The sequence below is a fragment of the Panulirus ornatus genome, chromosome 64, assembly GCF_036320965.1.
Source record: "Panulirus ornatus isolate Po-2019 chromosome 64, ASM3632096v1, whole genome shotgun sequence".
NCBI classification, from domain to species: Eukaryota; Metazoa; Arthropoda; class Malacostraca; order Decapoda; family Palinuridae; genus Panulirus; species Panulirus ornatus.
Window position 1 is genome coordinate 19860706 of NC_092287.1, and position 27811 is coordinate 19888516.

The 27811-nt window shown below is 44.0% G+C and overlaps 1 long non-coding RNA gene across 8 annotated transcripts; it reads left to right on the plus strand.

Annotated features, from left to right (window-relative positions):
* LOC139746274 (uncharacterized) lies at positions 1 to 27811 on the plus strand. 8 transcript variants are annotated; one of them, XR_011712122.1, is made up of 3 exons: positions 1 to 2401; positions 19509 to 19667; positions 25539 to 27811. It is a non-coding gene; the product is annotated as an uncharacterized lncRNA (long non-coding RNA). The 8 variants fall into 8 exon arrangements; XR_011712125.1 differs by having other exon boundaries at positions 2 to 2401; positions 19517 to 19667; XR_011712126.1 differs by lacking the exon at positions 1 to 2401 and adding an exon at positions 10193 to 10370 and having other exon boundaries at positions 19517 to 19667.

The following is a 27811-nucleotide window of genomic DNA, read 5'->3' on the forward strand; positions in this document are numbered from 1 at the left end:
ATTCCTCAAAGCAAACACCTGATCCACACATCCTCTACCACTTCTGAAACCACACTGCTCTTCCCCAATCTGATGCTCTGTACATGCCTTCACCCTCTCAATCAATACCCTCCCATATAATTTACCAGGAATACTCAACAAAGTTATACCTCTGTAATTTGAGCACTCACTCTTATCCCCTTTGCCTTTGTACAATGGCACTATGCACGCATTCTGCCAATCCTCTGGCACCTCACCATGAGTCATACATACATTAAATAACCTTACCAACCAGTCAACAATACAGTCACCCCCTTTTTTAATAAATTCCACTGTAATACCATCCAAACCTGCTGCCTTGCCGGCTTTCATCTTCCGCAAAGCTTTTACGACCTCTTCTCTGTTTACCAAATCATTTTCCCTAACCCTCTCACTTTGCACACCACCTCGACCAAAACACCCTATATCTGCCACTCTATCATCAAACACATTCAACAAACCTTCAAAATACTCCATCTCCTTCTCACATCACCACTACTTGTTATCACCTCCCCATTTGCCCCCTTCACTGAAGTTCCCATTTGCTCCCTTGTCTTATGTTTTAAAGCATACATGAACATATAATGAATTACTCTACTAAAATGAAATTTTTCTGCAAGTCAGGAAATTGTTATAAAAGTATATATCACTTCAGAAAAAAACACTTGCATGTGCTATTTCAGGTTATGACCCATTAGATTTCATTATGTACTGGTATTTCAAAAAACATACATAAATGTATGTAAAATCACTGCAAAAATAAGATTGATTGCAAGTGAAGAATGAATTACAAAAATATTTATTGTACATCAGAAAGAAGAACAAGGCTGTGCCATTTCAAAGATGTATTGACTACACTATTACATGAGTGACCTATGTCATTTGTTCATTCTCAATTCTGTCATGCTGCAGTGAAGACTGAAGACGACTTTAGTATTGTCTACTGTCACACAACTTCTGAAATTCATATATGCTGTTTGCATTAACCATGTCATCAGTCATCTCATTCCATTCATCCACTAACCTGATGCAATAAGAATTCTTTACATCTTTTTATTTTTAACAAATTTTATGCTGATTTACAAGTAGTGTCCTGTGGTTGGTTTATCCCTACACTTCCTTAGGAACTGTTCACTTTGCATCATCAGTCTGTTACAAAAGCTTCAAAGTCGTGTTCAGGTCATCCCTCAACTCTTGTATTTTTGATATAATCTTTGTTGCCCTTTGGGCATTCTCTATTTGTTCTTTGGTTTTGTAGGTGCAGTGACCAAACTTAAAAAGCTTAATATAATTTTGGCCTTTTGTAGGATATGAACAGCTTGCTAAATATTTCCTTAAACATATACTTGAAGGCTGTTCTAGTATATGCCAACAGACAGTTTGTCTCCTTATCTCTGGCTACAGGTTAGGAACAGTTTTGACTCTTAGTTCCTTCTCACACACTTAATCCTGAATCTTTTTCCGTGCTAGATAATGACTATATATGTATTTGTGTGTGTGTGTATTTCTGTGGATGTGGTGATGTGTGTGCATGTCTGTGAAATCACCATCAACCTGCTTATTAGCAAAGTATGTGAGTCATGCAATTGCTGAGTCTTATAACTTGAGCTTTCTTTACCTATTCCAAGGTTTCACCATCAGTCAGGTTAAGGTTTATGTCCATAGTCCTTGCTATCCTTTGTCTAGCAGTGAACCAATGTTGTTTATCAGGCAGCATATGTTTCGGGAAGTGGGTCACTGCTGTGGTTAAGGGAAAGATTCATGTTAGTATTACTGGATGTGATCCTGTGTGGTGTGTCAGGGAGTTAAGCACAGTCTTGCATCCGGGTTCTTCAAAGAGGAAACCTCCAACACCAAAAAGTCCTATAACAGGGAGCTGAAAGATGCATGTGTGACAGGGAGTAAGCCACCAGCACTTGGCAGGTAGTGGGTCCATGACACATGTCAGGGATTGTGTGTCTTTATCCTGGGTCAGGAAATGAGCCATCGACAAGTAGCAGGGAGTGACCTTTGTAGTGCAGGGGGGTGAGTTGCTGAAGTGTGTGGAGTGAGCTGTGTGTTCTGAAGTGAGTGTTTATTTTATGTTAAGAAGTTGAGCCATCATTGTTTGTCACTGACAGAGCTGCTTCTGTCAGTTGTTAACCTGTCATTTGTTAACCAGTGAACCTTTAACAACATTTGTTAGGAAATGATGCCTTTATAGTTTCACGACATGTGCTCTCTTTGTACACCAGGGAGTGAGTCATAGTGTGCATTCGAGAGGGAGGCCCCGTGCAAAGGAATGATTCACTTACGTACATCAAGGAGTGGTTCACCTAATTGTATTAGGGAGTAAGTTGCAGTCATCTGTCCTGCTTCTCCAAGATTAAGGGACCATCAGGAGGTAAGGAGTAGGTTTTCGAAGTATTGTAATGTAGAGTCGCCGATATGTTTCAGAGACACCCGTAGTCATTTGTCAGCGATACTGGTGAGGGAGTGTGGTGCCGTCTTGTGTTTTGGAGAAAGCCTTTGTCGTATGTCATTAGTGAGGCAAAGAGAATGAAGTACTGACTTTATCAGGGAATGATTCACCTTCATGTTTGAAAGTAAGTTAAATGTTACTGGATCTTAGTCATACTTGTTTGTCAGGTAGAGTCGATGTAGTGGGTCAGGGACTGGAAGAAGACTGTGTGTCACAGTGTTTTAGGGAGAAAGGCGCCTTCAAGAGCCATGAAGTGAACCATTGATCTTTGTTAAAGGGTAAGGCAGGAAGTGAGCTGCTTGTCTTGCTTTGGGAAATAAGCCATCGACGTCTAGTCTGGGATTGAGCCACCCACATGTGACAACGAGCTTCTTGGTTTAGTGCATATGATGTCCTTTGGGTCTAACGTGAATATCTTCTGAGGCAATGTTCATTGTCTACGTCGGCAATTAGGCTTAGACTCGAAGGTTGTCACAAGTCACCCCCTCACTCTTACCTCTAACGTGGAAGGCAAGTTTGAGGGCAACAGCATTCCCTTTGTGGTGTTAATTCCTTCGACCGTCTTCCTCGTCACCTTTCTTCGGTAGACCTTGAGCATCTTCAGTGTGGTGACTTTAGAATTACAAAATCTCTCTCTCTCTCTCTCTCTCTCTCTCTCTCTCTCTCTCTCTCTCTCTCTCTCTCTCTCTCTCTCTCTCTGAACAACCTCCAGGATAATCCTTATCCTTATATTTGAATATTCTAGTACTCGTTAGAATACAGTTCATCTCCGTTGCTATTCCCTAATGTTAGACACTCTGGCGACAGGGTAGGGACGAAGATAATTGCCAAGTCCTTCTCATGCATAGATTCATGTAGTTTATTTCGTGCTTGATGACATTCGCTTGAGTGAAAAGGCTATGAGTTTTCTTCATCAATTCCCAATTAGTGATGGGACGTGCAGGAAAGTCTGAACTACTACAACTACATCTGTGCTTTTCTTTTTGTCATTAAAACTACAAGGGTGGATGTCGGTAAGCGACCTAACTACGTGTTGATAGTGAAGGAAGTTATTACTTTAGGGAAGGAGTGTATGGACACCTTAAGAGGAAGATATATGATCAGATTGCTGATAGCATAGGCAGAAGTAAGTTAAGAGGTGGCAGTTAGATGATGGTTCGATAAATACCTTACCGACTAAAAGACACAGCGACCTTCCAGCACCGCTCACCTTCCAGTACGGCCTGTCGCACGGAAGCAATGGGCAGCCCCGCCAAGGCGTCCACCGTCCGCCCGATAACCTGACTTCAGGAACTGGTACCTGAAGGGGAGAACAGTCTAATCCCACACACCCCAAGCACACAAAGGGGGAGATGACCGTACGTCTGCCCGATGGCCGACACCAGATGGACAAGGCAGGCTCCGATTATCAACCTGTGCTCCTAAACCACATCCTGTGAAGGGAGTGGGTCCAGGTTAGGGCTTTGACGCTGCACACCTCAAGATCCTGGTACGTCAGCCCTAACTCTCTGAGAGCACTCGCGATTTCTTGGCACCATGCGCCACGCCAATTTAAAGTGGCAGATGTTACATGCACGGTGCCTTTTCCCGGTATATTCCCTTACGTCTTGGAAGACTTCCAGGGCGCCGTAGTAGCTGTACTTGTACTGGTGTGCAGCTGAGAGCGCGAAATGAACCTCAGAGACCTGAGTATCTATTACATAGGCCTCTGTACCTTTGGAAGCTACGGTGTCCGGCTTCCGAAAGGACCCCACAATCGGAATGCGCGGCTCGCAGTACACCTCGTAACCTCTCTGCCTCAGTCGTCCGGCCAAATAGGCACAGATGTTGTCCTGCCTCTTTACCCTCCCGCCATGAGTACGGAGGCACATCTGTGCGATGTGCCCGAGCGTACCCGGCTTCTGACAGGTGTCACAGAGGCCGTTGATCTCGGGCCGGCCTCTGGACGCCCTGGCAGGGGTGAGGCAAAGCGCCTATCCTCACTTGGGCGGCCTACACGTAGTCAGAACCGGACAGGAAACGATTCCCGCTATTCACCCATTTGCTAACCTGAGGCACAGTGGCAGCAGATGGAGCGAGACCCGCTCCGTCGACGGTGCTGACCAGATTGGCCCAACGTGCGTGATGGCGTTCGAGTTTGTTCCCCGCCTGCCGACCAGCAATGCATGTGGGTCCAGTCCAGCGCTGCAGCTTGCTCAACACCGCAGGCTCCCGGACAGCTGCCTGAATCACCGGGTCGGTCGAGGTGAGTAACTTCTCGAACCTGGCTTGTTCGGACGGTCGAGACAAAGTCCGGTATACCCAGCCCACCATCTCCAGCTGCCGAGTGGAAGTATACGCAAGGCACGTCTGGGGCTAGGCGTAGCCAGCGGTGGACCGCCACTCGCACTTGCCTGTCCATACGTGCTAATTGTATCTTATAAACTTCCCCCAACACCAGTCGATGCATGAGCTTGGGCACCAGATGTCCCACCAGCAACGCAATCCGCTGTTGAGGTTTTGGAGGGGCTCTGGTGATGTTACGGAGCCCTTCTAGCAAGGCACCGTACGACTTAAGCCGACCTCCAGCCTCGACAAGAATGCCGAGGTACTTGTATTCGTCCTCAGCATTCATGGATCCGACAGCGCTACCCAGAGACTTGGAACGTCCTGTTCTTGTTGACGTACCAAGTCTTACGTTTGCCGTCGACCTCCATGCTGAGGGTACGCTATTTCCCTGGGTTGACTTGAAGCCCGCCCACCCTCCCGCGCGAGGGTCGCAGCCATCGCGTTCATTGCCTTCTGCAAGCCACTGGGCGTCTGCGCCACCAGGACCAAATCATCAGCAAACGCCAATGGTGATACCTTTTGATCACCTAACCTAACCCCTACACCAGTCTCCTTCACCCTTGCGATTCCCTCGTCAATCACAAGGTTGAAGAGAATTGGTGAGTGGGTCACCCTGCTTGACCCCACGAATCATATTTAGCTTCTCCGACATCTCGTTGCTACCTTCGATGTGTGTGGAGGTTCGGTCATACGTCGACATGACGTATATTCACTGATGGGGGGCTGGGATGCCCCCCATTCGCGACATGGCCCGCTCGATAACCTAATAATTACATTTTGATAGTAAAATGGAGACTTCTCATTGGGCAAATTCAAAGAGTTTGTGTCTCGTGGTCCGGCCCCGCCCACCGACCAGGGACCATCGTTGGTGATTGGTTGGCCAGTGAAAGACATTTGGACATTGGCTTGTGCGTGACTACGTCACAGGTCGTGGCGCTTCCAGTGGCAACGGAAAATCAACGGAATCTGGTTACATTTCAAATCGTCTCGTATTCGGCCATAAAGCATGGGAAGCCATTAGTTATCGACGTACATAACGAATCATTAATGAGCTATGCTAATTATCGGTTGAGAATTAGGGCTTTAAAAGAGAACATTATGTAAGTATTAGACGACAAAACATTAACTTCTCTAATCATTAGGACAAATTAAATCATGGCGGTTGACATATGTGCAGTTGGAACTTCAAAATGATATTAATTTAACATAGAAAAAGTAGGAATAATATCTGGTACATTGGCCATATTTTGAGAGTTTTGTATGTTCACAAAACGAACGTTACTAAGAAGAAAAATAAGTATTTACGTCACTGGATTCAGAGAACGGCTTTGTGTCTGGGAAATGGGTTAAGATCCGCCTTCGGATTCAAGTCGGCTGACGAATGGATCCATTACGGATTCGAATCCGGCGACCAGTGTGTGTGTTGCCCACTTGTTTTGTTGTGGTCACTGAAGGTGCTGTGACAAGTGTTATTTCAAACGTATCGGTGGAGCCTTCACGGATCTGTGACAAGTGTTACTGATAGTAGGGGAACCTTCAGGCATCTATGACGAGTGTTACGGAAGGTGGAGCCTTCAGGGATCTGTGACAAGTGTTACAGATAACATAGTGGTGGAGCCTTCACCCATCTGTGACAAGTGTTACTGGAAACGTAGCGGTGGACCCTTCTGGAAACTGTGACAAGTGTTACTGATACGTAGTGGTGGAGCCTTCACGGTTCTGTGACAAGTGTTACTGGAAACGTAGAGGTGGAGCCTTCACGGATCTGTGGCACCCCTAAACGGTCTTTTAAGTAAACTTTTGATTTGTCTCTTTCCTTTCAGATGCCACTATTCCCCTGTAAAGGCCTTTGAAGACGCCAAAGGGGATTTAGATTAATCCTTCAATTTTCCTCTAAGATTTTGGATGCCTCCACGCAATCCCTTGCCCTTTGGCATCGCCAAAGTGGCATTAAAGTAAGCTTTCCAAATGTTTCTTTCCCTTTTGATGCCTCTATGCCCCTGTAATTGCCTTTGGCGGCACCAAAGGGGATTTAAAGTAAATCTTTAATTTCTCTTTTTATTTTTGGATGCCACCATGCAACTGTATTGGACTTTGGCACCCCTAAACGGTCTTTTAAGTAAACTTTTGATTTGTCTCTTTCCCTTCAGATGCCACTATTCCCCTGTAAAGGCCTTTGAAGACGCCAAAGGGGATTTAGATTAATCCTTCAATTTCCTCTAAGATTTTGGATGCCTCCACGCAATCCCTTGCCCTTTGGCATCGCCAAAGTGGCATTAAAGTAAGCTTTCCAAATGTTTCTTTCCCTTTTGATGCCTCTATGCCCCTGTAATTGCCTTTGGCGGCACCAAAGGGGATTTAAAGTAAATCTTTAATTTTCTTTTTATTTTTGGATGCCACCATGCAACTGTATTGGACTTTGGCACCCCTAAACGGTCTTTTAAGTAAACTTTTAATTTGTCTCTTTCCCTTCAGATGCCACTATTCCTCTGTAAAGGCCCTTGAAGACGCCAAAGGGGATTTAGATTAATCCTTCAATTTTCCTCTAAGATTTTGGATGCCTCCACGCAATTCTCTTACCCTTTGGCATCCCCAAAGTGGCATGACAATCAGCTTTCAAATGTTTCTTTCCCTTTTGATGCCTCTATGCCCCTGTAATTGCCTTTGGCGGCGCCGAAGGGGGATTTAAACTAAACCTTTAATTTGTCTTTTTAATTTTGGATGCCACCATGCAACTGTATTGGACTTTGGCACCCCTAAACGTTCTTTTAAATGAACTTTTAATTTTTCTACTTCCCTTCAGATGCCACTATTCTCCTGTAAAGGCCTTTGAAGACGCCAAAGGTAATTTAGATTAATCCTTCAATTTTCCTCTAATTTTTTGGATGCCTCCACGCAATTCTCTTGCCCTTTGGCATCCCCAAAGTGGCATTAAAGTAAGCTTTCGAAATGTTTCTTTCCCTTTTGATGCCTCTATGCCCCTGTAATTGCCTTTGGCGGCGCCAAAGGGGATTTAAACTAAAATTTTAATTGGCCTTTTTATTTTTGGATGCCACCATGCAACTGTATTGGACTTTGGCACCCCCAAAGGGTCTTTTAAGTAAACTTTTAATTTGTCTCTTTCCCTTTAGATGCCACTATTCCCCTGTAAAGGCCGTTGAAGACGCCAAGGGGGACTTAGATTAATCCTTCAATTTTCCTCTAAATTTTTGGATGCCTCACTGCAATTCTCTTGCCCTTTGGCATCCCCAAAGTGGCATTAAAGTAAGCTTTCCAAATGTTTCTTTCCCTTTTGATGCCTCTATGCCCCTGTAATTGCCTTTGGCTGCGCCAAAGGGGATTTAAACTAAACCTTTGAATTGTCTTTTTATTTTTGTATGCCACCATGTAACTGTATTGGACTCTGGCACTCCTAAACGGTCTTTTAAGTAAACTTTTGATTTGTCTCTTTCAATTCAGATGCCACTATTCCCTTTAAAGGCCTTTGAAGACGCCAAAGAGGATTTAGATTAATCCTTCAATTTTCCTCTAAATTTTTGGATGCCTCCACGAAATTCTCTTGCCCTTTGGCATCCCCAAAGTGGCATTAAAGTAAGCTTTCCAAATGTTTCTTTCCCTTTTGATGCCTCTATGCCCCTGTAATTGCCTTTGGCGGCGCCAAAGGGGATTTAAACTAAACCTTTAATTTGTCTTTTTATTTTTGGATGCCACCATGCAACTGTATTGGACTCTGGCACTCCTAAACGGTCTTTTAAGTAAACTTTTGATTTGTCTCTTTCAATTCAGATGCCACTATTCCCCTTTAAAGGCCTTTGAAGACGCCAAAGGGGATTTAGATTAATCCTTCAATTTTCCTTTAAATTTTTGGATGCCTCCACGAAATTCTCTTGCCCTTTGGAATCCCCAAAGTGGCATTAAAGTAAGCTTTCGAAATGTTTCTTTCCCTTTTGATGCCTCTATGCCCCTGTAATTGCCTTTGGCGGCGCCAAAGGGGATTTAAACTAAACCTTTAATTTGTCTTTTTATTTTAAGATGCCACCATGCAACTGTATTGGACTCTCGCACTCCTAAACGGTCTTTTAAGTAAACTTTTAATTTGTCTCTTTCCCTTCAGATGCCACTATTTCCCTGTAAAGGCCTTTGAAGACGCCAAAGGGGATTTAGATTAATCCTTTAATTTTCCTCTAATTTTTTGGATGTCTCCACGCAATTCTCTTGCCATTTAGCATCCTCAAAGTGGCATTAAAGTAAGCTTTCGAAATGTTTCTTTCCCTTTTGATGCCTCTATGCCCCTGTAATTGCCTTTGGCGGCGCCAAAGGGGATTTAAACATAAGCCTTTAATGTGTCTTTTTAATTTTCGATGCCACCATGCAACTGTATTGGACTTTGGCACCCCTAAACGGGTCTTTTAAGTAAACTTTTGATTTGTACTCTTTCCCTTCAGATGCCACTATTCCCCTGTAAAGGCCTTTGAAGACGCCAAAGGGGATTTAGATTAATCCTTCAATTTTCCTCTAAATTTTTGGATGCCTCCACGCAATTATCTTGCCCTTTGGCATCCCCAAAGTGGCATTAAAGTAAGCTTTCCAAATGTTTCTTTCCCTTTTGATGCCTCTATGCCCCTGTAATTGCCTTTGGCGGCGCCAAAGGGGATTTAAACCAAACCATTAATTTGTCTTTTTATTTTTGGATGCCACCATGCAACTGTATTGGACTTTGGCACCCCTAAACGGTCTTTTAAGTAAACTTTTAATTTGTCTCTTTCCCTTCAGATGCCACTATTCTCCTGTAAAGGCTTTTGAAGACGCCAAAGGGGATTTAGATTAATCCTTCAATTTTCCTCTAAATTTTTGGATGCCTCCACGAAATTCTCTTTGCCCTTTGGCATCCCCAAAGTGGCATTAAAGTAAGCTTTCCAAATGTTTCTTTCCCTTTTGATGCCTCTATGCCCCTGTAATTGACTTTGGCGTCTCCAAAGGGGATTTAAAATAAACCTTTAATTTGTCTTTTTATTTTTGGATGCCACCATGCAAATGTATTGGACTTTGGCACCCCTAAAGGGTCTTTTAAGTAAACTTTTAATTTGTCTCTTTCCCTTCAGATGCCACTATTCCCCTGTAAAGGCCTTTGAAGACGCCAAAGGCGATTTAGATTAATCCTTCAATTTTCCTCTAAATTTTTTGATGCCTCCACGCAATTCTCTTGCCCTTTGGCATCCCCAAAGTGGAATTAAAGTAAGCTTTCCAAATGTTTCTTTCCCTTTTGATTCCTCTATACCCCTGTAATTGCCTTTGGTGGCGCCAAAGGGGATTTAAACTAAAGTTTTAATTTTTCTTTTTATTTTTGGATGCCACCATGGAACTGTATTGGACTTTGGCACTCCCAAAGGGTCTTTTAAGTAAACTTTTAATTTGTCTCTTTCCCTTTAGATGCCACTATTCTCCTGTAAAGGCTTTTGAAGACTCCAAAGGGGATTTAGATTAATCCTTCAATTTTCCTCTAAATTTTTGGATGCCTCACCGCAATTCTCTCTCCATTTGGTATCCCCAAAGTGGCATTAAGGTAAGCTTTCAAAATGTTTCTTTCCCTTTTGATGCCTCTATGCCCCTGTAATTGCCTTTGGCGGCCCCATGGGGAATTTAAACTAAACCTTAAATTTGTCTTTTTATTTTTGGATGCCACCATGCAACTGTATTGTAATTTGGCACCCCTAAACGGTCTTTTAACTAAACTTTTCATTTGTCCCTTTCCCTTTTACGTAAAGTTTCAATTTGCCTCTTTCCTTTTAGATGCTATTATTCCCCTGTAAACTCCTTTAGCGACGCCAAAGGGGATTCAAATTAGTCCTTCAATTTCTCTCTAAATTTTTGGATGCCTCCACGCCACTCTCTTGCCCTTTGGCATTCCCGAAGGGGCATTAAAGAAAACCTTCCATCTGTTTCTCTGCCTTTGGATGTTTGTATGCCCCTGTAATTGCCTTTGGCGACGCCAAAGGCGATTTAAACTAAACATTTAATTTGTCTTTTTATTTATGGATGCCACCATGCCACTGTATTGGACTTTCTCACCCCCAAAGGGTCTTTTAAGTAAACTTTCAATTTTTCTCTTTCCCTTTAGATGCCACTACTCCCCTGTAAAAGCCTTTGAAGACGCCAAAGGGGATTTAGATTAAACCTTCAATTTCCCTGTATATTCTTGGATGCCTCCACGCCACTCTCTTTGCATTTGGCAACCCCAAAGGGGCATTAAAGTAAACTTTCTAATTGTTTCTTTGCTTTTGGATGCCTGTATGCCCCTGTAATATCCTTTGGCTCCGCCGAAGGGGATTTGATTTGAACCTTTAATTTGTCTTTTTCTTTTTGGATGCCACCATGCCACTCTATTGGACTTTAGCACCCCCTAATGGTCTTTTAAGTAAACTTTCAATTTGTCTCTTTCCCTTTAGATGCCACCATTCCCTTGTAAAGGCCTTTGTTGACGTCAAAGGGGAATTATATTAAACCTTTAATTTCCCTCTATATATTTGGATGCCTCCACGCCACTCTCTTGCCCTTTAGCACCCCCAAAAGGGACATTAATCTAAACTTGCCATTTGTTTCTTTGCTTATGGGTGCCTCTATGCCCCTCTAATTACCTTTGGCGCTTCCAAAGGGAATTTAAATTAAGCTTTAATTTGTCTTTTAATTTTAGGATGCCACCATGCCACTGTATTGGACTTTGACACCCCCAAAGGTTCTTTTAAGTAAACTTTTAATTTGGTTTCTTTCCCTTTAGTTGCCACTATTCCCCTGTAAAGGCTTTTGAAGACCCCAAAGGGTATTTAGATTAAACCTTGAATTTCCCTCTAAATTTTTGGATGCCTCCACGCAATTCTCTTGCCCTTTGACATCCCCAAAGTGGCATTAAAGTAAACTTTCCATTTGTTTCTTTCCCTTTTAATGCTTCTATGCCCCTGTAATTGCCTTAGGTGGCGCCAAAGGGTATTTTATCTTAACCTTTAATTTGTCTTTTTATTTTTGGATGCCACCATGCAATTGTATTGGACTTTGACACCCCCAAAGGGCCTTTTAAGTAAACTTTTAATTTGTCTCTTTCCCTTAAGATGCCACTATTCCCCTGTAAAGGCCTTTGACGACACCAAAGGGGATTTAAATTAAATGATCAATTTCCCTATATATTTTTTGATGCCTTCACGCCACTCTCGTGCCATTTGGCAACCCGAAAGGGGAATTAAAGTAAACTTTCCATTTGTTTCTTTCCCTTTGGATCCCTCTATACCCCTGTAATATCCTTTGGCGCCGCCAAAGGGGATTGAAATTAAACATTTAATTATATTTTTTGTTTATGGATGTTACCATCCCACTCTGTTGGACTTTGGCACCCCCAAAGAGTCTTTTAAGTAAACTTTCAATTTGCCTCTTTCCCTTTAGATGCCACTATTCGCTTGTAAACTCCTGTAGCGACGCCAAAGGGGATTCAAATTTGGCCCTCAATTTTCCTCTAAGTTTCTGGATTCCTCCACGGCACTCTCTTGCCCTTCAGCATCCCCAAAAGGGCATTTAAGTAAACCTTCCATTTGTTTCTTTCCCTTTTAATACTTCTATGCCCCTGTAATTGCCTTTGGCGGCGCCAAAGGGGATTTTATGTAAACCTTTAATTTGTATTTATATTGTTGGATGCCACCATGCAACTGTATTGGACTTTGGCATCCCTAAAGCGTCTTTTAAGTAAACTTTTAATTTGTCTCCTTCCCTTAAGATGCCACTATTGCCTTGTAAAGGCCTTTGGCGACGCCAAAGGGGATTTAAATTAAATCTTCAATTTCCCTATATATTTTTTGATGCCTTCACGCCACTCTCGTGACATTTGGCAACCCGAAAGGGGAATTAAAGTAAACTTTCCATTTGTTTCTTTCCCTTTGGATAACACTATACCCCTGTAATATCCTTTGGCGCCGCCAAAGGGGATTGAAATTGAATGTTTAATTTTTCTTTTCGTTTATGGATGTTACCATGCCACTCTGTTGGACTTTGGCACCCCCAAAGGGTCTTTTAAGTAACATTTTAATTTGTCTCTTTCCCTTTAGATGCCACTATTCCCCTGTAAAGGCTTTTGAAGACGCCAAGAGGGTATTTAGATTAAACCTTCAATTTCCCTCGAAATTTTTGGATGCCTCCACGAAATTCTCTTGCCCTTTGGCATCCCCAAAGTGGCATTAAAGTAAACTTTCCATCTGTTTCTTTCCCTTTTGATGCTTCTATGCTCCTGTAATTGCCTTAGGCGGCGCCAAAGGGGATTTTATCTAAACCTTTAATTTGGCTTTTTATTTTTGGATGCCACCATGCAACTGTATTGGACTTTGGCACCCCAAAAAGGTCTTTTATGTAAACTTTTGATTTGTATCTCTCCCTTAAGATGCCACTATTCCCCTGTAAAGGCCTTTGACGACACCAAAGGGGATTTAAATTAAATCTTCAATTTCCCTCTATAATTTTTGATGCCTTCACGCCACTCTCGTGCCATTTGGCAATCCGAGAGGGGAATTAAAGTAAACTTTCCATGTGTTTCTTTCCCTTTGTATCCCCCTTATACCCCTGTAGTATCCTTTGGCGCCGCCAAAGGGGATTGAAATTAAATGTTTAATTTTCATTTTCGTTTATGGATGTTGCCATAACACTCTCTTGAAATTTGGCACCCCCAGAGGGTCTTTTAAGAAAACTTCCAATTTACCTCTTTCCTTTAGGTGCTAATATTCCCCTGTAAACTCCTTTATCGACGCCAAAGGGGATTCAGATTAGTCCTTCAATTTCTCTCTAAATTATTGGATGCCTCCACGCCACTCTCTTGCCCTTTGGCATCCCCAAAGGGACATTAATGAAAACCTTCCATCTGTTTCTCTGCCTTTGGATGCTTGTATGCCCCTGTAATTGCTTTTGGCGACGCCAAAGGGGATTTAAACTAAACATTTAATTTGTCTTTTTATTTATGGATGCCACCATGCCACTGTATTGGACTTTCTCACCCCCAAAGGGTCTTTTAAGTAAACTTTCAATTTTTCTCTTTCCCTTTAAATGCCACTACTCTCCTGTAAAAGCCTTTGAAGACGCCAAAGGGGATTTAGATTAAACCTTTAATTTCTCTTTATATTCTTGGATTCCTCCACGCCACTCTCTTGCCATTTGGCACCCCCAAAGGGGTATTAAGGTAAACTTTCCATTTGTTTCCTTGCTTTTGGATGCCTGTATGCCCCTCTAATATCCTTTGATTTGAGTATCGGCCAACTTTTCTGCTGACGAATGATGGAGTGTATCCATGTCCTGCTTACGAGAAGAACAAATCCATAGTGATAGGAGTATCCAAGTGAATATCATAATGGGGAAATCGTGTGGCATAATTGTAACCTATTTCCATAATATCAGCAGTGTTCAGTTAAGTTTACACCTTGCTGCTCAGATACTTAACCGTACTGCAGCAGCACTTGGTTCAGTGGTTTGCATTAACCTCTTGCAGCCTTCTCCTACCTCCAGCTTGATAGATATTACACCCTCTCTAACTGATATGTCTGAGGTACATTTTAATTGTTAGGATGATGAATGAGGACGAACGTTACTAGACCATCTTAGAAGTTGATGGTATAGAGATAAGTTCTACTTTCATCCACAGAGGATAATGACACTATGTATAGTTGTATACATATACCACAAATATCTAGAGATAAGCATTGCTCTTACCGTACCAAAAACACAAAAGTTATACGAAGGAATTGGAAGCAAATATTTCAGTATGATGTTGAAAGAGTGGTTAAAAGAGGGATACTTTGTGCCAGTGTTTATGAAATTTTGCTGAGAAAAAAATGTAGATACAATGATAGATCTGTGTGTTCCCAACAGTGTGAAGCATATAAAATCTCAGTAGAATAAGGATAATAACATAGAAAAGAAATACAGAATCTTGAACATTTTTCAGAGATACAAAAGAATATTTTATAGGAAACATACAAAGATGACTAAATACTTTACTACATCTCTTATTATATAAACAGTATGTATTTCTCATACAAGAAGTTTTCCATACGTTTTCAGCAATTCAAAATATGCATGTACATAGTCTATCATAAGGTGAAAACAAAATATATTCTGATATATATTAATCAATACTGTTTTGCACCAAGTAAATATCACACGATCAATTGTTTCCTTTTATCACAATATTTAAGAATGAGGGGAAATGTAAGAGTATTAGGGAAATCTAAATTACAATAAGTTACCAGTACAAATTCAAGAAAGGAAAGCGAAAACAAAAAAAGATGTACTTGAACCATGAAGAAAATTATGTGTTTAACAAAATGTTAAGTTTATATTGATTTTTTCCCCATTGCTAAAGCAAAACATAACATTTACACCTCAAAGTAGAACAAAGGACTTTATTCCCTGCAAAAAATTATGGCAGATTTGAATAGCTTACAATTACCTTTAAGTTTCCCGTTTTCTTTGGTAGTTAAGGTGTATATCTCCCGTTTTCTAATAGTTCTTAATCGAACTCCAGATGGCGTTACTGCCAGCATCACAAAAATCAGTATGTCAAAGTCTTTAAGTTGCGCTTCTTTGTATGTGTTTCTCGCTGAACTCGGCCGCCATTTGCAGTCTTATTTGTCACGTCTCCCAAGACGGATGTGTTCTTACGCTCTGTATTTCAAGCCTGTGTTGCCTGATGTCGTAGCGTCTACTCGTCTTTTCGGTAAGTTAGACTTTGCTTAGCATTATGGCAATGTTTCTGTGCATTTTCCCTTGACAAGTGGGGCTTCCATGAGCTTTTATTCCGCGTATCAATACGTAGGAAGGATTACACAGCTCCTAGCTAGGATGCCATTTTGGTTTCGTTTAGAATGCCATGATCAGCTCTCTACTTTCAGCCTTTCTATCTTCAGTTACCCTTCACTGCTTTCTTCGGATTATTTACATATATCTAAATTTGATGTATGTTTAGTGTTGATTATATGTGAAGTGCTGCTTCCGGTAGCCTTGTATGTTCGTTTTTTAACTGTAGTCTTTATAGAGGTGTTTTTCACTCGGTGTAGTATTTACAAACGAAGCGATTTTTAAAAATTAATGCAATATTTTGCTATTTGTCCGTATGCTCAGAGCTGGGATCAGGATAAACATACTAAAAAAAGCCAGTCAGGCAAGCCACCACTGCTCCCTAGCGGCGGTAGCCATAACTACATGCGCAGTGACACTGCGCAGGGCACTGTGCAGTCGTAGCTGTTACGACCACAGTCTCGTACCAGCTACTGACCTGTACGGAGCTGTTGCCGTTCTTTCAGAGCTAGATTGTAGCTATTCCTCCCTGCGTTGTCACTACCCTTGCTTAGTTTTGAAGGTATTTTGAAAGTTATTGTTCATCGATATCTTTTATAGGGTGTTCTATGCAAAATCGATCTTTCATTGACGGGTGTCCGAAGGAGAACTCTGCCTGGCCTTCGTGCGACCGGCTCCGCCTTAAAACCTTTCTGCATAAAATAATTGCCCGATCTTTCTTTTTCGGGGTAGCTAGTTTTTTTTTTTTTCCACTATCTGGGGTGGTTTGGCATTCCAGATTTTGAGGTTAGGTCCCTTTAGGATGGACCCAGGTAAGCCATCCACTGCCCCTGTAGGGGAAGTTGTGACGGACCCTCCATAAAAAAGAAGAAACGCTGATTTTATTTTGGCCCATACGACCCGGAGCAACAACTCTTGCTTCACTCAGTCTCTTCCTAATCAGGAAGGTCATTGATGGTTGGTTTGGACATGTTGAAACGATCAGGAAACTGGTTAGTGGTGAATTGCTGTTAAGTTGACGAAACAGGTGGCGGAACTACTTAAGTTGACGAAGTTCCATATTCATGTTGACGTTGTGGTCTCGATAGACATTGCCATGAATTCATGCAGGGAGTCATCTACTGCACTGATGTCATGGATATGTCAGAGGACGACATTGCGAAGGAACTAGCAAACGAGGACGTTATCACTGCCTGGTTCATCACCATATTTATCAATGGCCAACGGCGTAGAACTCCCCTGATTAACCTAACCTGCGGGAGAGCTCGGCTACCGGACAATATCTCTATTGGTTACATGCGATGTCAAGTTCGTCCCGACATTCCGAATCCCTTACGTTGCTTTAAACGCTAGGAATTTGGCCGTCCCCTTATAGCGTTGCACTCTTTCTGCCAAATGTGGGAGGGAAGTGTGCTAAGGAGGGTCATACCGCTGAGGATTGTATGGCTAGTAGGATGCTGTGTGTTAACTGCGATGGCAACCACCCAAGCTGGGACCGGGCCTGTCCCTGGTACCAGTTTGAGAAAGCCGTCTGTGCAGTCAAGACACAAAATAACATCTTACGGTGAGGGTAGGAGGAGGGTTATGGAGTCTCGTGAAACCTCTAAACTTAATGAATCCTACGCGTCGGCTTTGAAATGTAATCCGGTTATGCGAACAGTCTCGACACAATCCTTGTGACACCCCGATCGTCAGTTCCAAATATCCAGCTCCACCTCACCCTACACCTACACCTAATAATAAATCCTATGCCAATACCACATCCTCTCTCCGTCCTACAGGAAGGAAAAAGAACAAAACTAACTCGTCTTTATACCTGACTAAACTTGGAATAAAACTACGTGGCACGTCATTGTTCCGGTACCTCCCACTAGGAGGCCTGTGGTTCACAGGTCTTCATCGTTGGAGGACATAAACTTGGTGGATGCCAGACAGTCCACATCCAGGGACCATGTATGGTCGCCTTGGGACTCGCCCAAGTCTCGACATAAACGGGCTAAGAAACCTGGTTGGTTAAATAACTCTTAAACCAACACGTTCAATATAATTCATTGGAATTGTAGTGTATAGGCCTTAGGCAAAAGCAAGCACAACTACAAATGTTGCTTGCACTGTATAGGCCTGCCGCGATCTGTTTACAAGAGACACTTCTAAACGGCACAGTCGAAGACTGTTCCGTTGTAGATAGCTATCATTCGTATAGAAGAGACGAGAATCGTGACGTAGCTATCTATGTACACCAAAATTTGCCTCACTCACGAGTGACTTTAGATTCTAATCTAGACCATGGCGTATGTAGAATGAAATTTAATGATACATTCCTGGCCATATTGTTGGATATATTGCTCCAGTTCAAATTCACTTGATAATGATGAGTCAAATTGGCTTGTTAATACCTCACCGTAAAGTTGTTTTAGGAGACTTCAGTGTTAATCATTATCAGTGGGGAAGTATCCAGGCAGACGCCAGGGAGGAACAAATGGTTGATTTTATAATCAATGCCAGCCTCACTCTTCTGAACGATGATAGTGGAACTCGTGTAGATGACCGGACTGGCAGTATCTCGGCAATTGATTTATCCTTGTCATCGCCGAATATACTTAATAGACTATTTCAACAAGAAAAACATCTGTTTTAATATTGTCAATGTACTCTGGGACAAGAGTAATATTGATCCAGATGATGTAAAGTGGTTCGTTGGTGGTTCTCTGTGGTGGGGTTGGCTTCGGTGTGAGGCTCCTCCTCCTACTTAGCCTGGTTGCATGGTGGGTGGACATGTCCTCACATTAGACGGTCGGACTCGAGGGGAGGTGGTTACATTTCGGGGTAGCTGCGCCATGGGGTTGAGCTGGCGTGCATGACGTGTTGGAGGACTATCTTTCGTCTGTCCTATCTCTTCTCACTCTTGGGTAAACTGCAACTGTGGCTCCTGTGCCGACTGGGCTGTGTTTGCCGCCACGTTGGCTTAATACCCACAAAGTCTTTTTCTCCCATTGTTCTCTAATTACAATTCATCTTTATCATATGATTATAATTTATCTTTTTCTATTTTTTATTGAAATAGGTATTTAGGTGTGACTTAAATCACATACTAGATAGGATTACAGGTCCTAATGACCTTCCTCATAGGTCGATGGCCGTAAATGCCAACAGACAACAAACGTAGTCTGCCGGCTTCGTGGTCTCCGCTTAGAGTTGATTGCTCCATAAAAAAGAGGTTTTATCTATAGCCAGGTTAATGAGTCATGGGAGACCATTGGCTGTAACCACTGGTGAATGACTGGTCAACTGTAGGTGAACATGGTGGAAGTGTGGACAACTCTGTAGTTCCTACAGCAAGAAAAATGTAGATTAAAGTAATTCGTTTGAAACTTTGGTTTATGTTATGATTCGTTCAGGCAACAGCTTTTAATTGTTCACAGTCTTTTCGAACGTCTGACCCCGCCAAATAGGTTATTACAGTTATATGGTTGTTTGCCTTGATTAGCAGTTTAGCTCAGCATGGGAAGAGTGACTACCTACCTTTTGTATCTGCAGTATACAAACAATAAGAGACCAGCTTTTGAAGCTCCTTTTACTGGTAAATGATGACATCCAATGGCATCTTGTTTACCCTGACATTTCACAGATCAAGAATTGTAAGGATAACATTGCTAGTGAGTGGCTCTTGTCCACGCAGTTGCCACCTATTTTTAACATATAATTAAAGATGGATGATGATAGATTAACCTATAATATACCCATGACTTCAGATCTATCATGACCCACACACAAACATTGGTAGATGTTACATACAACATGTCGTAATTACTTAATGTCAATAGAAAAATATGCCTTAATGTGTTCAAGCTGAAATGAAAATTAAGACACCGTTCATTTCCAGAATTCCAGTCAAACAACGGGTTGGATATGATGAGCCTCCGATCACCGTCGAGGACCACGTCACCCTCAGTCGCCTGCTGACGTCGCAAGAGGGAGGGAGGAAGCCGTCATGAGAGCACTCAAGCGTCTTGCCTCAAGGAGGGTGGTACCTCCTTCACGTGTAAGTTTGATAGTGGGGTAAACCTTCGTCGAGTCAAGGAGGGTGGTACCTCCTTCACGTGTAAGTTTGATAGAGGGGTAAATCTTTGTCGAGTCAAGGAGGACGATACCTGCTTTACGTGTAAGGTTGATAGAGGGGTAAACCTTCCTCGAGTCAAGGAGGGTGTACCTCCTCCAATTGTAAGTTTGATAGGGGTCAAACCTTCGTCGAGTCAAGAAGGTTGACACCCCCTTCGTGTAAGTTTGATAAGGGGTTAAACCTTCGTCGAATCGAGGCGTGAACCACCGACATAAATGATTGACATGACGTTATGTGGCAGACTGGGACCCTCCCTCCCTCCGACTTGTGTCAGGATAGGGAGTATTTGGTTCCTCATGGAGCGCTATGCTCTCAGAATATTATTAGACTGGAGGCCATAGTTTTGTGCCAGGGAGTGAGTTGTCGTAGCAGCCCAGAGAGAGAGAGAGAGAGAGAGAGTAGTAGTAGTAAACCCGACGCGTGGCAGTGAATAAGACACTGTTGTGTGTCAGGGAATGACTCGCTAGAATGATGTGTCAGGCTTCTTCGTCTGTCTTGGAGTGATCTGCCGCCGTGTATCACGAAGGGACGTGCCAATGCGCTAGGATGTGAGGTGCAGACGCATGTCAGCTGATGAGATGGTCGTTTGAAAGTGAACGGCTTTGATGTTAGAGAACGAGTCGGGCGTTGTTATTTGTCAGGGTTGAGGGAGGGGGGAAGAACCTCTCGTCGTGTGCCAGAGAACAACAGACCACCGTAGAAAACTATCGTACATCGGGGCATAAGCCCACGACGTGTGGTCGAAACGAAGCCACTGACGTCTGTGAGGGAGAGTAGCGTTCCTCCGCCGTCAGACAGAAAGCCGCCCTTGTGTGCCATGAAGTTAGTAGGAATAGTGTGCCCTAGAGTGAGGTGGCCCGACGTGTATTAGGGACAAAGCCAGAGAATCTGTCAGCGTGAGCAGCCTTTCATTGCCTACGGTAGTGTGTTAAGAAGTGAGCAGCGGTTTTATGTTGTCGCCACTGTAGTAGTGTGAGGTAGGAAGCCAGTCTTGTGTATCAGGGAGTCAGTCATGTATTGTGTCATGGTGTGAACTACCCACGTATGTTAAAGACAAAACCACCGACGTGTTTTTGCCTCAGAAGCGTGTGTGTCAGGCAGGAAGCCATCGTGACGGAGTTGGGCAATGTAGTGTATCTTGGAGTGAGCTACCGAGGTGTATCAGACACGAAGCCACCAACGTCTGTCAGGGAGTGAGCAGTGTTTTTAGTGTGTCAGGTAGAAAGCCATACCTTTGTGTGCCAGAGAGAGAGAGATTCGAGTTTGGTTTGCCATGAAGTGAGCTACCGACACAAGTGTGTTAGAGACGAAGCTCATCGATGACTGTTGGAGAGTGAGCAAAGTTTTTGAGTTCGTCGAAGTAACGTGTGTTGAAGTAAGCTACCGACGTGTATCACAGACTGAGCCACCGACGCCTGTCGAGAGTGAGTAACGCTTTCTTTTCACATTTGTAGTGTGTCAGGTAGGAAGCCGCAATGTGTGTGTATAAACGAATTAGTCGAAGTAGATAGTCGAGGAATGAATCAACGACGCCAAACTAAAGCGTCCCTTTAGGACATTTGTTATAGCTAATGCCGGACGACTATTTTCCACTTGCATGGTTTATGGGTCGTCAAAGTAAAGCTTTACATTCAGTCTTTTATTTAGGCTAACGGTAGACGGTTTTATATAGGTTTTGTGGGACACATATGTGGGTCGTCGAATTAAAGTTCTACTTTAGGAATTTTCCTCTGGCTAACACTTGTGCGTGCTACATGGGCCATCAAAGCAAAGCTGCACGTTGGTGACTGTACTCTGGCTTCGCCAGACTATTTCATTTTGCTGTTGAGGGCACCACAGGTAGTCAAAGTAAAGCCTTACTCTGAGTTATGCTGAAGAATGCCAAACGATATTTGGCAGCTCTATCGAGCTCCACAGGTCATCAAAATAAGCTTCACTTTGGGAATTATATATTCTTGGTCATGACTGGCGATTATATTTAGCTTTTAGGGAGTGATATGAGCTTAAGGTATTAGTCGGTAGGTTATGTGTTAGGGAGCGAGTTGCCGTAGTCTCCCAAGGAGAGAGCCACTGCAGGGAGTGGTGGTGGCTGACACCCTGCTGTCAGGGAGTGAATCGCCGGCATGTGTCGGGCTTCATTGTCAGTCTTGGAGTGCGCTGACGTACTGTGTCAGCAGTAAAACGGACCAACACTCGCCAGGCTGTGAGGTGCTGACGTATGTCAGCTGGTGAGACATCATTGGAAAAAGCGGCTCTGATGCTACAGTCGTTCTTGTTTAACAGGGAGAGAATACCTTACGTTTCTCAGAGAACAAGCCGTCGTAGTGCACTGTCGTACGTCAAGACGTACGTACATGTATATACTCGTTAACAAGATGCCTTGATTAGGGCATTCAGGTGCCCCTGCTGCTGCCTCGGACACCGTAGAAAAAATAGATCGATCACAACAGTTCCCATACGAGTCTTGGAAATTCCAGTCGACAAAGGTTGTTTTGGGAAATACCACATTAAAAGCAGGACGAGCATATTGCTCATGTTTTAGTCTGGTCTGTTGACACACTTCTGTTGATTCTGTGTCCACTTATTATTACACGTTAGGAAAGCACTATAAATACATATGGGGTCATTGAAAACCATCTGCGAAATTCCGTTTTCTATGGTGAGTGTGGTAAATGGTGATATAGGTTGGTAGTCCTGGCTATGGCCGTCCTCAGAGATGTACTATCTATAATCGCGATAAAGATATATTTCCATCGTCGAGAACAAAATGTATTCTTAAGATCACATTTTGTCTCAGTCGTGGTTTACCGTAAAAAGACAAACAAGTAAAACATTGTTTAGAAATTGACTGACGTCAGGAGGATCGGAATATATTATAAACGTGGACGACGTCCTAATCCGAATTGTTACATTGACTCTGACTTGGACGGACTGACATTCAAAATATATACTTTATTATTGAACAGAAGTAATTTTCCTACAAACGTTTAGTTACACACGCATGTAGCACAAGTACATGGAATATTAGTAAGCATATAGTAAAGAATGAATGTTACAAAACGATAAAAGGCCATGTAAGTCATTTCACTGAATTGAAACCGCCTTACCATATAACAAAGCCCCGCTTCTGCTTTGAGATGGCGGACGAGCACGGTCATTCCAAAACCAAAGATTACTATGTTTCTGGTTCATACGTTCATTTCCTGGGTTGTTGTGTTGAGTGACGGTATCATGTTAAGGGTTCCGGTAAGTGTAGTGGTGAAGGAGGCTTCAGGGGACTAGAGAAGAGGTAAGGTACTGCTCACTGGTAAAACCCAATTTGCTGACACAAGTCTTGTGGTGGAAAGGTGAGGATATGTGGCCACAGGTGTGAGGTCGCCGGCTCGGTAGCTGCCAGCTGGCTTCGTGCTCCCGGCTCGGAGTTGAATGATGTTTGCATAAACAAAGGTCTTATTTCTAGCCAGGTATGAGTAACACTTGGAGATTAATGGCTGTAACCAATGTAGAGTGAGTGGTGAAGTATAGTTAGGTGTACTTAGTATAATTAGCACAGCTAGAAAATGTAGAAAACCTAAGAACTCTGTAGACAGACACTTCGAAGTATATTACTATTCACTCAGATGACAGCTTATGATTATTCATCCTGGAATGTGTAACCCACCGCCATTCACATTATTACAGTTAACATGGTTTTGGTAAATTGGTGGTTTAGCTCATTTGAAAAACTTTTTTTTTCTTTAGATTTCCAACATACGAACAGTAACAGACCACCTGGTCCTTTTGAAGCTTCATGTTTCCAGTGGAAGAAATTAGAAATCTGCTGTAAGAGTTCGCCCCACTGCCAAACATTCCTTATACGTGGCCACTTCATGCGTTCTCACACCAGCAGACCACAAAAATAATGGTACATTTCCATTATAATCATGTACTTCTGGGGATGTTAGGTAAGATTTTCATAGGCTGTGGTCGGCTTTACGGGGAGTTACTGCACTGGGTCACAGTGAGGTAGGCTAGAATAAGCGGGTGAGTGGTGGCTTCTGTACTGGATCATGGTGACGTAGGGTAGCTTCGGTCAGGCGGTGGCTAGTATACTAGATCACGCTGAGGTGGCCCAGAAGTGGGCGATGAGAGTTGTGGCTACTGTACTGAGTTATGGTGATGTAGGATAGGGTCGGCTGGCCGGGGAGTGGCAGCTCGTCTACTGGATCGCGTTGAGGTAGGCTAGGGTCGGCTGGCCAGGGAGTGGCAGCTTCTCTACTGTATCGCGGTGAGGTAGGCTAGGGTCGGCTGGCCTGGGAGCGGCAGCTTCTCTACTGTATCGCGGTGAGGTAGGCTAGGGTCGGCTGGCCAGGGAGCGGCAGCTTCTCGACTGGATCGCGGTGAGGTAGGCTAGGGTCGGCTGGCTAGGGAGTGGCAGCTTCTCTACTGGATCGCGGTGAGGTAGGCTAGGGTCGGCTGGCTAGGGAGTGGCAGCTTCTCTACTGGATCGCGGTGAGGTAGGCTGGCCAGGGAGTGGCAGCTTCTGTGCTGGATCGCGGTGAGGTAGGCTAGGGTCGGCTGGCCAGGGAGTGGCAGCTTCTCTACTGTATCGCGGTGAGGTAGGCTGGGGTCGGCTGGCCAGGGAGTGGCAGCTTCTCTACTGTATCGCGGTGAGGTAGGCTAGGGTTGGCTGGCCAGGGAGCGGCAGCTTTTCTACTGGATCGCGGTGAGGCAGGTTAGGGTCGGCTGGCCTGGGAGCGGTAGCTTCTCTACTGGGTCGCGGTGAGGTAGGCTAGGGTCGGCTGGCCTGGGAGCGGCAGCTTCTCTACTGGGTCGCGGTGAGGTAGGCTAGGGTCGGCTGGCCAGGGAGCGGCAGCTTCTCTACTGTATCGCGGTGAGGTAGGCTAGGGTCGGCTGGCCAGGGAGTGGCAGCTTCTTACCTGGATCGCGGTGAGGTAGGCTGGGGTCGGCTGGCCAGGGAGTGGCAGCTTCTCTACTGTATCGCGGTGAGGCAGGCTAGGGTCGGCTGGCCAGGGAGCGGCAGCTTTTCTACTGGATCGCGGTGAGGCAGGTTAGGGTCGGCTGGCCTGGGAGCGGTAGCTTCTCTACTGGGTCGCGGTGAGGTAGGCTAGGGTCGGCTGGCCAGGGAGCGGCAGCTTCTCAACTGGATCTCGGTGAGGTAGGCTAGGGTCGGCTGGCTAGGGAGCGGCAGCTTCTCTACTGGATCGCGGAGAGGTAGGCTAGAGTTGGCTGGCCAGGGAGCGGTAGCTTGTCTACTGGATCGCGGAGAGGTAGCCTATGGTGAATCGGAGAGATGAGAGGTTGGTGCTCAGAGGAAGCATAATCACACCTCCTGATAATGTTTTCTCCATACGGGGCATCGCACATGAAGTTGCCCTGTCCTCAAACACTGTGGAGTGGAATAGAAGATGGGTGGAGAGCGGTAACATTAACGACTTAATGTAAGTTATAAGTGTGTGTGAAAAGGAGTGGGACATTGCAGAAATGATGAAGGATGCATAAAGAATGAGCATATCTGCATCAGAGTTTATTAGCAGCCAAATCCAACGTCTTTGTTCGCGGGTGACTGACTATATAAGGGTATGGCTAAGTTTTGATAACAATGAGGTAGGCAATATATCTAGAAATATAATAATCATTATTGTGACCACATTTTCATGTCAAAGATATGTATATTATATAAAAGCTATGAAATTAGGCTTATAGCTATCTAAATTTGATAATTGAAATCGAAATTTAGGCAATCGAGAGTGTCCATTCCTTGTGAACATGGTTATGTTTCATTGTTGGCAGAGAGAACATGAGCGACAGCGGCAAACCCCCTCCAGCGATCGTGATGGGCATAAGACGTCTCCCCGTTTAGCGGCAGGTGAATTTTGCACGGCAAAGGAACACACAATCCTCATACTCGTCTGGGCCACCAGCGTCACCGCGTTCCTGCTGGAACTGCCCAGACACCGCTGCTCTCGCCGCTAAGAGCCAGGCACTGCTAGAACTGCCCAGACATCGCTGCTCTCGCCGCTAAAAGCCAGGCACTGCTGGAGCTGCTCGGGCACCGCTGCTCTCGCCGCAAAGAGCCAAGCACTGCTGGAGCTGCTCAGGCATCACTGCTCTCGCCGCTAAGAGCCAGGCACTGCTGGAGCTGCTCAGGCACCACTGCTCTCGCCGCTAAAAGCCAGGCACTGCTGGAGCTGCTCAGGCACCACTGCTCTCGCCGCTAAGAGCCAGGCACTGCTGGAGCTGCTCAGACTCCACTGCTCTCGCCGCTAAGAGCCAGGCACTGCTGGAGCTGCTACGGCATAGTTGTGTTAATGCTAAGAGCCAGACACAGGTAGTGTTGCTCAGGCATCACTGCTCTTACCGTAAGAAGGCAGGCACTGCTGTACCAGCACCAGTGCTGATAGGATCCTCACACAAAGCTGCATAGGTCATGTTTCTCTCATCGCCAGGTGTCCATCAGTGGTGGGGTTGCTCAGGTACCAGTGCTCTTGCCTCTGCCACCATCGAGAGGGAGGGCTTAGGTAGTAGGGTAATGGCCCCTCCCATGACCCCCTGCAAATTGAAGGCATACTACTCTGACTGTATTTCATTATGTGACTCTACCACTAGTGACAGGGAGAGCTCAGGTGGTAGTGTATTATCCCCTCCCAGTACCCTAGCTAACTCAAGAATTATCCCGTTGAGACATTCACATTTCTCTGATATCTAAGACACTATTACACTCATATACCAAGCACTATTCACTGCTTACACACCACTGCTTTTATGCTTGGTGTGTCAAACATTGTTCCTACAAAGACCACCGGGAAATATAGGACTCTGATAGTAGGTCACATATCCTGGATTTAGTAATAATCAATAATCAGCACAAAACACTCTTATGTCGGTCCACACGTGTGTTACAACGTCCTGGTCCTTTTTTTTTAAGTCGGATTTCCATGCCTGTTACATTCCAGCACGAGTTACGATTTTCATCAGTCAGTATAATAAACAACTGCAGATTATAATCTTGAGAAAATATATGTGAATCAACTACAGCACATTTTGCAGTCTAATCTTATAGCATCAGACTTACAGTAGTTATACTTGATACAGTAGTTATACCTAAACACTTGATAGTGATCTATATTTCAATGTTTAAGCCAACTATGTATATGCTTGTGTGAAGGTTTCAATAGAATCAGTATGGCCATGAAAATTTAACTAAGGTTGGTGTGTAGGACATCATAATGGCAGACAGAAAGGCACTGGAGTGCCACTGTAATATTAAGAAGCTGTAATGAATAGTGGGTAGGCAGACCAAGCCACAGAGATGAGGAACTTGGCTAGTACACTAGCATGGGTTTGTTTCCCTATACATTGGTTAAGGTGGGCTGGTCAGTACACAAAGAGTAGTGGGTCATCCTCTACACGGGTGAGGGTGGGGTGGTTAGTACACAGATTAGTGGGTCATCCTCTGCACAGTTAAGGATGGGCTGGTCAGTACACTAAGAGTAATGGGTCATCCTCTACACTGGTTAAGGTGGGCTGGTCAGTACACTAAGAGTAATGGGTCATCCTCTACACTGGTTAAGGTGGGCTGGTCAGTACACTAAGAGTAGTTGGTCATCCTCTACACAGGTGAGGATGGGCTGAGCAGTACACAGGCATGAATGGATTGACTATAACAGAGACAGTGACTCCCCTTGACCCTCCGACTGGCACGCTAAGTGAAGGCCACTTTGTTCAATTAACTTAGTTTAATATAAAGCACATGATTCTAATGTTGGGAGAAATATTGTCGTAATAAACTGTGGTGATTATACCCTAGATGAATATCAGCATTCATTTCTGGGTAAATAAACATGTAAATTAGTAAGTTAGGATGTACTCTTCTCTGTAAGAGAATTTCGTTTTCTGTAGATTATCCAAGGTCCTAATATCCTGGACGGCTCTGAAAATGAGATGATACGACTTTCCTTTGATTATCATTCCTTTATGATTTCATGATTATGTTAAACAACCAGGTATTTGGAAATGTTCCAATCTTGTGTAGTTACATTTAGAAATAAATACTGTGTATATTA